Here is a 10169-nt window from a genome sequence, read left to right on the forward strand (position 1 = left end):
AAAGGAAGTCTGTATATTCACAGAAAGAGCATGTAAACTCCACACAGACTGAACCTAAGGTCAACCCTAGGATTGAACCTGTGTCCCTGGAGCTGTGAGACACCAGCACTAACAGTTACAAAACATGTGGAGCAGTATTTCATATTAACCAGAATTAACTAGAATTAGTTTAACAATGATGATGATTATAGAATGAACAGGCCATCCCATATGGCAATAATACATTCTATTGCATTTCAGCTCATGAGAAAAGACACTCAGGACAGAAGAGTCGGAATCCCATCTCAAGTAGAATATCTCATAATATTCCTTGTGAATATACAAAATATTCCTTGTGAGCAAACAATTGTTTCAGTTAGGAAAACTGATTTTACAAAGGATGTCATTGCAATAAGACCTTAGATTCAGATTGGAAAGCTGCAAGCTACATGCAGCTTAGGAAGAAATTGAAGATAACAGTATCTTCTGCAGGAATTTCTTGTACAGTGTGATTTGACTGCCAATAATGTATATCATTGTTGCTAGGAGCTATCAAAAAAATGTAGCTCCACTCAGCAAGTGAAAAGCTTTGACATATGGCATCAGAGCATCATTAAGAGTGCATCTGCTGCAGGATAGGTTACATCAGTCAGGGGAATTTCAACCAGGAAAGGTTATGTTGACGACCAAAAGGATAAGAATCACTTCAGTAAGCAACTACTTCTTTTTTTCTAAACAGATTAGATGAAGTGGTGACAAATAGGAAATAGTAATATGAATAGTATGACAGATTAAATGTTAATCATAATGCTTTAGATATGCAGGTTATAATTTATTTTTTAAATGCAATCATCTTTTTGGATATCGATACTTCTACACAACCTGTAAAATATTTTAACTACTGTTCTCTATCTATAATTTATTGGATTGTCCTGCAGGATGAACTTTAGTCTTTAAATCAAAGGAGCTAATATTCTCCCTGATTTTGTCAAGCAAACAATGGAAACCTGCTGAATTCGAAGCCCTCTGTTATTAGCAATTGAAAGGAGCACAGAAAGCCACTAGAACATATTTCTGAGTATCTGGATTTAAACCATTCTGGTAGTTTGTTTTTCCTTACTGTACCATTTCAAGTAAGAATTAATCTTTTTTGTGAACTCACTCGAATTACCAATTTAACTCATCAAGTGTTATTCACTTGTTTTCTTTAAGGATTTATTTTTCTTTGAGGATCCATTTTGTGTTTGTACTATGAAAGAGATTCAATTAGCCCATTAGTTCTATTATAATTCTTTTAGTAATTATTTGGAATACTTTGCGTGTTTTGAATCTTTAATTCCTGTGGTTCTTGGCAAGGAGAAGATTGGGTTAATTTACATCATAAAGTGATTATTATCAGAATTCAGGAAATATGAGCAGGGATAAGTTATTTGAACTATTGAGTCTGTTTTAACAATCAATAAAATTATGGCTAATTTCCTAACTTCCCACCTTATCCCACATCCCTTAATATTCTTCGTGGTCAAACATCTATCATCTCTCAAATGTTAGCTTTGAGCCTTGAATATAGTCAGAATCTAAACTGGGCAGCTCTCCATTCTGAATAGTCACCATCTTTTAAGTGAAGACATTTCTTTTCATTTCAGTCCTCACTGGTTGACCCTTTATTCTAAGTCTGTGACCCCTGGCTCCAGACTCTCTAGCCAAGGGGAACAACTTCATCCTTGAAATCCCTGGTGTGTTGTATGTTACAGTGAGATCATCTCTATTCTCTACAGAACTCCAGGAGCATGGACTTGGTCTACACAATTTCTCCTCATGGGATGATCACCTCACTGAACTTCAAATAGTTTTCCTTTTTTTAGCTTATTTCCTTTTTAAAGCAAATGCTTTCTGTCTTTTTCTTCTTGTGTGGTTTCTTCTTGAACATTACTGTCACTTACAATAAAATCAATACTCCTGATAGTTTTAATTGATCTTCCTGGACCAATCCAAATTCCAGCCAAGTAATGCATTGGTATGTCAACATGTTATATTTTTGCCCAACTTTTTAATCTGATTGGTTACTAGCAGGTGTTGAGATGGTGGGGTAGGGGAGGAGTGGGAGGAGAAACTACTAGTTGGGGGACTTAAGAGGGGAACTGCAAGTTGTGAGAATCAGTGGTTGGAGAAGATATATCAGGTAGAAAGTTGTGTTGGCAATTGAGTTGGCAGATTGGTGGATCAGGTTGGGTCCAGTTGAAGGAAGAGTGGGTATTGTTTGCAAGCTTGGGAATGAGGAATGATGATACCCGATGATGAGACAGGTAGATACATTACATAAAGAGTCCTACTGGAGGCAGTTACCTAGAACCAGGCTGCTCAGACATGCACTCTTTAAGTAATGCTGCAGCAGGTCTCATAGGCACAATAATGGCCAACCTCTGTATGACACAGCACCCATAAACCAGGCTGGATTATAGACCTTAGGACAACACTTCTGCTCCTTCATACATTAGCACATCAGACTCATGCAGAGCAGGAAAGAAAAAATTGTGGAAATCAAGCAACTTGGAGTTAGTCCACAATTTTCCTTTACATCTTACTTTATAATAAAATTGAATAATGCATGTAAAACTTATACACAAAATATATAGTACTTATACATCTTTCATGTGTAAGTATTCTATATATTATTCAGTATGTTCTACGCTTTTTCTTTTGTTGCTGTTATACTCAGGAATCTGAAATATTGGACAACATGATAATAGTTTTAATGTTTACTTGTTTTCTCGGCACAGATAAATAAATTAGAAATGTGGATGAATGGTGTGGGTCCTGCTCCTACTCACTATTACTGATATCTACTGGGAGGTTTTGGACATCAGATGAGACAATATTAAACTATCTTAAGAACGAATGGCATGTTTAACTGTAATAGGCCTGCTGTTCATAATGCACAGCCCACATTCCTCATTCCCTTTAATTTGGAAAGTTGATCTTGCTTGACCAGGCTGTCCCAAGGCTGAAAGGTGAGGCCCTTTGTTCCTCTAGATACCTTAAATTGCCAGCAAATCCACCCCCCAACTTTGCTAGCTGTCAAAATTGTCAATATAGTTCATTGTTTCTGAAGGACTCCATTCAAAAGTATTTAGAAAACTATTTAAAATGGAAGAAATCACAAACATCTTAAAAATTAAGAAGGCAATAAAAATCACAATGGGTATTGCTAAGTAGTTAAAATATAAAAGAAGACACAATTAAATTAATTTCTTTATTTTCCCTTTCTTCTCCAGAGCCCTAGAATTCCCATCAAAACGTAGGACTTGCAAATCCTCTGCAGGTCAAACTGCGTGGGATCTGAGAGCAAATTCCCCAGCAAAACACCGGGGAATCTCAGCAAGCTTCTGCTCTGCTGTAGAACATATAGGGGAATTGCTGGCAGAGCTCATCAGGTTAGTTCAGGACTTCCATGTTCGTGTTGGAGGCTGACACCTATGAGCACTTCCACTTGTATGCAAAACTGTTGGGCAGATCATAGAAGTCCAAGCCACTAAGTTTTCACAATAAGAATGGACACTTAGACCATGCACCAAACATTGCTCAGAGGCATTGGTTTTGACTATTCATTAACTTATAGTTTACCTGCTATTTTTTACAGCCTTCATTTCTCATTCGGTAATCATAGAGATATAATTTTTGTGGAGTTGGTGGTCAAGATTCTTTCCGAATGCTTGTGGAGAAATTTATAGAATTAATGCATTGTTAATATTGTTCTATATACTAATTACAGTCAATTAATTTAATTGATCTTGAATGTCACTAGTGACAAGCTGAAGCTAACTGTGCTATCAAACGAGCAGTTAGCACTTTAATTAGATATCAATAAACAGAGAAGTTCACAGGAATAGCAAGCATTTGCTTCCTCTATCTGAATGTAGAGAGGCGTGTTTCTGAGTTGTATCTCTAAATGTGCAATTAATCTGTTCACAAGATTTTCAGTCATCCAAGATCCTGATCGCATGTTTTATGGTCAGCAAGCATTTTCTCTGCAAATACCACATTACTTCATCAGAATGTTCCCACTGGACTAAATGACAAGTAAGATGTGGAACCAACGACACATCTGTGTTTTGTTTTTAATTAAATGCAACTGGTTTCTGCAATAGTCCACATGCACTGAAAACCAAAGTGTAATACACTGACTGTCTGGCCTGGGATAGTTCTCACATTACCAATTGTAAAGTCATCTCCATTTGCAAATGCATTTATGCCCTCTCTCAAGTAGAGCATGCTTAGCCCACTGCTCTACTGTCTCTACACTCATGACTGTGTAGCTAGGCACAGCTCAAACGCCATCTATAAATTTGCCGATGATACCAATGTAGTTGGCAGAATCTCAGATGGTGACGAGGAGGCGTACAGGAGTGAGATAGATCGGCTGGTTGAGTGGTGTCGCAACCTCGCACTCAACGTCAGCAAGACCAAATAATTGATTCTGGATTTCAGGAAAGGGAAGTCGGGAGAACACACACGTGTCCTCATTGAGGGGTCGGAGGTGGAAAGGGTGAGCAGCTTTAAGTTCCTGGGTGTCAACATCTCAGAGGATCTATCTTGGGCCCAACACATTGATGCAATTATGAAGAAGTCATGTCAGCAGCTGTACTTTGTTAGGAGTTTGAGGAGATTTGATATGTCACCAAAGACTCTTGCAAATTTCTACATGTGCGTGGTGGAGAGCATTCTGGCTGGTTGCATCATTGCCTGGTATGGAGGCTCCAATGTGCCAGATCACAAGGGGTTCCAGAGGGTTGTAGACTCTGCCAGCTCCATCACAGGCACAGTCCTCCCCACCATTGAGGACATCTTCAAGAGGCGGTGCTGCAAGAAGGTGGCATCCATCATTAAAGACCCTCACTGTTCGAGACATGCCCCCTTCACGTTACTACCATCAGGGAGGAGGTACGGGAGTCTGAAGACCCACACTCAATGTTTCAGGAACAGCTTCTTCCCCTCCGCCATCAGATTTCTGAATGGTCCATGAAGCCATGAACACTACCTCGTTATTCCTCTTTTGCACTGCTTTAGTATGTACCATTGCACTGTACTGCTGCTGCAAAGCAACAAATTTCATGACATATGTCAGTAATAATAAAAAAAACAAATAGTTGCCTCATTGACTTAATCAGTCAGTCCTACTTGACCTCCAGAGAGAAGAATCAGATCCACAAAGCCATTCTTCCTGCCTTCATGGTAATGTCCTCAATCAGAGTACTTCAAATAACAACAGAAGACAGTACAATGAGGCAGTTACAACCACAAGGTGATCGAGAAACACATCAGGATGTTGAAAATGTACGATTTACTGCCTGGGCAAATCAGGTGGGGATCTGTCTTGTGTTACAGATTAGGTATCCAAATTAATAATAGCCCTCTGTGACCTTCATAGCCTTGCAATTCAAGAAGGGCCGTACTTTGATACAGTTGAGGAGGCAGACCTGATTGCGGGAGACTCAAAACTACCCGGAGATAAGGATCCTCCAGGAAATAGTGATAAAACCATAGTAGAATTCCAGATACAGTTTGAGGACAAACACCTTGAGTCCAAATCCAATGTCCTCAAATTACATAAGGACAATTGTAAAATTATGAGGGAAGAGTTGTCAAGAGTGGACTGAGAAAATAATCCAAGGATAAGGTCAGTAGATGAGCAATGACACATATTAATGCAGCTGTTGCACAATGCTCAGCAGAAATTTATCTCACTTAGAAAGATGGACATTGAGAAAAATGAAAAATCTTTGGTTAGCAAAGAAGGTCAAGGGAAATATTAAATAAAATCAAAAATAATTCATACAAAGTAGCAAAAGATAGTGATAGACTGGAAGTGTGGGAATTTTTCAAGTAGCAGCAGCAAGAAACTAGAAATCTAATACAGTGACAGAAAATTGACTATGAGAGAAAATTTTCAAATAATAACAAAACAAACATTGAGAACTTCTGTGGATATGTAAGAAGGAAGAGAGTAGTTAAGGTAAATGTTGGATCCCTGGAAGGTAAAAGTGAGGAATTAATAATGGGAAACAAGAAAATGGTAGATAATTTAAATGAATACTTTGGATCAGTCTGCATTGTGGAGGACACTGCAACTATACAAAAGGTAATGGGTGAGTTAGATTCAAGCAGCATACAAGTACACATTACAATCCCAATCATGAGGGCCCAGGTATTAGAAAAACTAATGGGATTAAAGGTAGACAAGTCACCAGAATGCAAAGGCTTATGTCCATGGGGCTTAGACAAGTAGCTGCATAGATGGTAGAACCATTGGTTGAAGTGTTTCAAAACTGATTAAATTCTAGGAGGACGCTAGTAGATGAGAAGTCCACAAATGTGATTCCCTCATTCAAGAAGAGAAGGATACAAAAGGTAGGAAACTATAGGTCAGCTAGCTTAAATTATGTTTTCAGCAAGATGTTGGATTGTTGACCCTATTACCTCTGTAGAGTATCAACCGACATGTCGAACAAAAGACTCTAAACCAAGGTTTAGTACAATTTAATCTTTATTACCACTTGAGTTACTTAAATATGCATGCATACCACTGATATTACTGTTCCAACTTATTAATTCTTACGTTAAATCTCAAGACCCGCGGCTTGGACTTTCATACTACCCGTGTGAGATAAAACTGGCCACACTCACTCCAGCAGGTAGTCTTTCTCTGAGTTCCGAAATCAGGGCCCTTCTTCTTGTGATGATTGTTCCTGGGTTGTTGCTACCAATGTCTCAGACAACTCTTCTTTTATATGATTTTCCTTCCCATTTTCTTAAGGTTTTCTTTGTTCTTACCCAGTACAGGAGCTCATGATCCTGAAGCCAATCATTCAAGCTGTCATTCATTCAAGGACTGAACAACAATACACATCTGCTTCCTTTCCTCTCTTCCATCTGCATCATCGACTTAGGCCCCATCAATATCGATTACCCATCACAAATAACATTCAGGGTGGGGTAAACAAGAGCATGAGTTTTCTTATCAGCCAGAAAGTTATTTAATTAGAAGGGGCACCAGTATTCCACAATTCATCAAAAGTGTTTTGTCCACAGAATGACAGTCCCAAAACATCCTCATTTACTTATTTTGCTCTCCAGATGGTTCACAGTGGAATAATTTAGTGACATAGTTCACAGGGATATCTCAGCACAACTCTAATTCCTCACGTTGAAAGTGACCAAGTGTTGATCTTGTGAACTTCAGTCAGGTTGTCCTCCCAAAGCCTGATGGGATACTTAACATCTTGTCCCCAGCTACAGGATATAATCAAGGAAATAAATAGTTCATCATCTAGAGAAGCTTTGTGCAACCAAACCAAATCAAAATGATTTTAGAGACTGAGAGTCTTAGAACTCTACAGCACAGAAGCAAGCTCTTCCGCACAACACATCTGTGCCACCCGTGATGCCTATTATGCTAATCTCATTTGCCTGCATTACGCCTGTATCCCTCTATACTTTTCCTTGTTACTGACCAGGTTACTATTGGTGAATGTCCCTTTAAGATAGAGCATAGTGGTGTGTGTGTGTGTGTGTGTGTGTGTGTGTGTGTGTGTGTGTGTGTGTGTGTGTGTGGGGCGTGATGACGACAACAAAAGATAAGGATGTGATGACGTTTTTGGAGCAGACAGTCAGAGTCAGTCAGAAGAGAGAGAGAGAGAGAGAGAGAGAGAGAGAGAGAGAGAGAGAGAGAGAGAGAGAGAGAGAGAGAGAGAGAGAGAGAGAAACACCAGCTTGCTAGTCTCTGTATCGATGGATGAAAAATAGTAACTGTGTCTGTCACTACAATCAATGTATGGATTTTTGGAATAATACAGTGGATTCCACTTTGTCGTTAACCTGTTTAACCCGTAGTGGGAAACAGGTATTATTGTGGATGGCCACGATTTGAGTGTTTTTCGGGGTGGCAGATGCTTCGGAACAAAGCGGTGGAGTAGTCACTGTTGAGTAGACACTGAGGTGTTGTATGGGTTCCATCGTGGAACATTTGGATTTCGCAATTAATCTCTATTTTCTCTCTACGTTTTGTCTTCAGTCAACGGTGGTTGTTGAAGAAGCCCTTGCTTACGTTTCACCTTACGGCTTGCTGAACTGAACTTTGAGAACTATTCCTGGACTTGGAGTTTGGGGAATTTGCCACACACACACTTCGAGTTTAGTTTTTGGGGTTAATGTTTAAGATCTAACATTTTTACTTTTATTTTCCTTATTATCCTAAGTAGTTATTAATAAAGTACTTTTTAACACTTATACATGACTTGGTGTGTTTCTTTTGTTGCTGGTTCGTAACATCCTAAATAAGTACCTGTCCAAATGCCTTTTAAACATTGTAATTCTTTCTGCCTCTACCACCTCCTCTGGCAGCACGTTCCAAACAACAACCAGCCTCTGTGTGAAAAACTTGCTCCTCAGGTCCCCTTTAAATCTTTCCCCTCTCACCTTAAATGTATGCCCTCCAGCTTTAGACTTCCCTACCCTGGGGGAATAGACCCTGAGTAGTTAGTCTATCTATAGTCCTCAGAATCTTATAAACCTCTCTAAGGTCACCCCCCCAGCCTCCTACACTCCAGTGAGAATAAACCCAGACTATCCAATTTCTCCGTGTAACTAAAGTACTCCATTCCAGGCAACATTTATGAAAGGAAGTTACATTTGACAGATTTTCTGGAGTTTGCCAAGAATGTAACAAGCAGAATCAATAGAAGGAAAACTCTCGATATAGTATATTTGGATTTCTAGAGGCGTTTGATAGGTGTAATATAAAAAGCTGGTGAACAAAGTAAGGGAAAGTATGTTATCATGGACTGAAGACTGGTTATCACATGGAAGACAGAGAGTCAATACAAATGGGTCTTTTTCCGGCTGAAAGAATGTAACTAGTTGAATGTTCCAAGGACCAGTTCTTGGCCTTGACTTGAAGGAGAGGTCAGGGTGTAAAGTATCCAAGTTTGCTGATGACATGTATATAGGTGGGAGGGCATGTTGCCTTGAGGATACTTAGACTCTGCAGCAGAATATAGGTGGGCTGAATGAGTGAGCAGGAAGTTGACACATGGAGTTTAATATAGAAACATGTGATGTCCTACACTTTGGTAGGAGGAATCGAAAGGCAAATTATTATCTAACTGGAGAGAGATTTCAAATAACTGGAGTACAGAAGGATCCAGGTGTTCTTGTGCATGAAACACGAAAGGTTAGCATGCTCGTATAGCAAGCAGTTAGGAATACAATGAGATGGACTATGACCTCACGATCTACCTTGTTGTGACCTTGCACCTTATTGCACTGTACTTTCTCTGTAGCTGTGACACTTTACTCTGTACTGTTATTGTTTTTACCTGTACTACATCAATGCACTCTGTACTAACTCAATGTAACTGCACTGTGTAATGAATTGACCTGTACAATCAGTTTGTAAGACAAGCTTTTCACTGTACCTCGGTACAAGTGACAATAATAAACCAATACCAATACCAAAATGGTACATTGACTTTATTGCAAGAGGGTTGCAGGTTAAACACGGAGAAGTATATTTGCAATTGTCCAGGGTGTTGGTACAGCTGCACGAGGAATACTGTGTACAATTTTGAGTCACAGAGTTGTACATCATAGAAACAGGCCCTTTTGCCCATCACATCCATGCCGGTCTTTTTGTTCATTTATGCTAATCCCATTTGCCCGCATTAGATCTGTATCCTTCTGTGCCTTGCTTGTCTAAGAGTCTCTTAAATGTAATGATTATATCTGATTCCAGCACCCCTTTGGGAGCAAGTTCCAAATATCAGCCATTCTCTGTGTAAAAAATATTCCCCTCACATCCCTGTTAAAACTTCTTCCTCTCACCTTAAATCTAAGCCTCCTTCTTTTGACACCCGTGCCATAAGAAGAAAATTCTGACTATCTACCTTATCAATGCTTCTTATAATTTTATACACCTCTGTCAGATCACGTTTCAGTGTCCTTCGCTCCAGGGAAAACTAACCTAGCCTATCCAATCTCCCCCTAGAACTAAAGTCCTTCAATCCAGGAAACATCCTGCTGAATCTCCTCTGCACTCTCTCCATGGAAACCATATCCTTCCTAGTCATGGCAACCAGAACTGCAGACAATACTCCAAGTGCAGTCTAACCAGTGTCTTGTAAAGATGTACCATG

The 10169-nt window shown here is 39.4% G+C and overlaps 1 long non-coding RNA gene across 1 annotated transcript; it reads left to right on the forward strand.

Moving 5' to 3' along the window:
• The first annotated feature begins 634 nt into the window (after positions 1 to 634).
• LOC127574453 (uncharacterized) lies at positions 635 to 8208 on the forward strand. Its single transcript, XR_007956912.1, has 3 exons — positions 635 to 688; positions 3255 to 3413; positions 8051 to 8208. It is a non-coding gene; the product is annotated as an uncharacterized LOC127574453 (long non-coding RNA).
• The last annotated feature ends 1961 nt before the right edge of the window (positions 8209 to 10169 follow it).

The sequence above is a fragment of the Pristis pectinata genome, chromosome 9 (genome assembly GCF_009764475.1).
Source record: "Pristis pectinata isolate sPriPec2 chromosome 9, sPriPec2.1.pri, whole genome shotgun sequence".
Lineage (NCBI taxonomy): Eukaryota > Metazoa > Chordata > Chondrichthyes > Rhinopristiformes > Pristidae > Pristis > Pristis pectinata.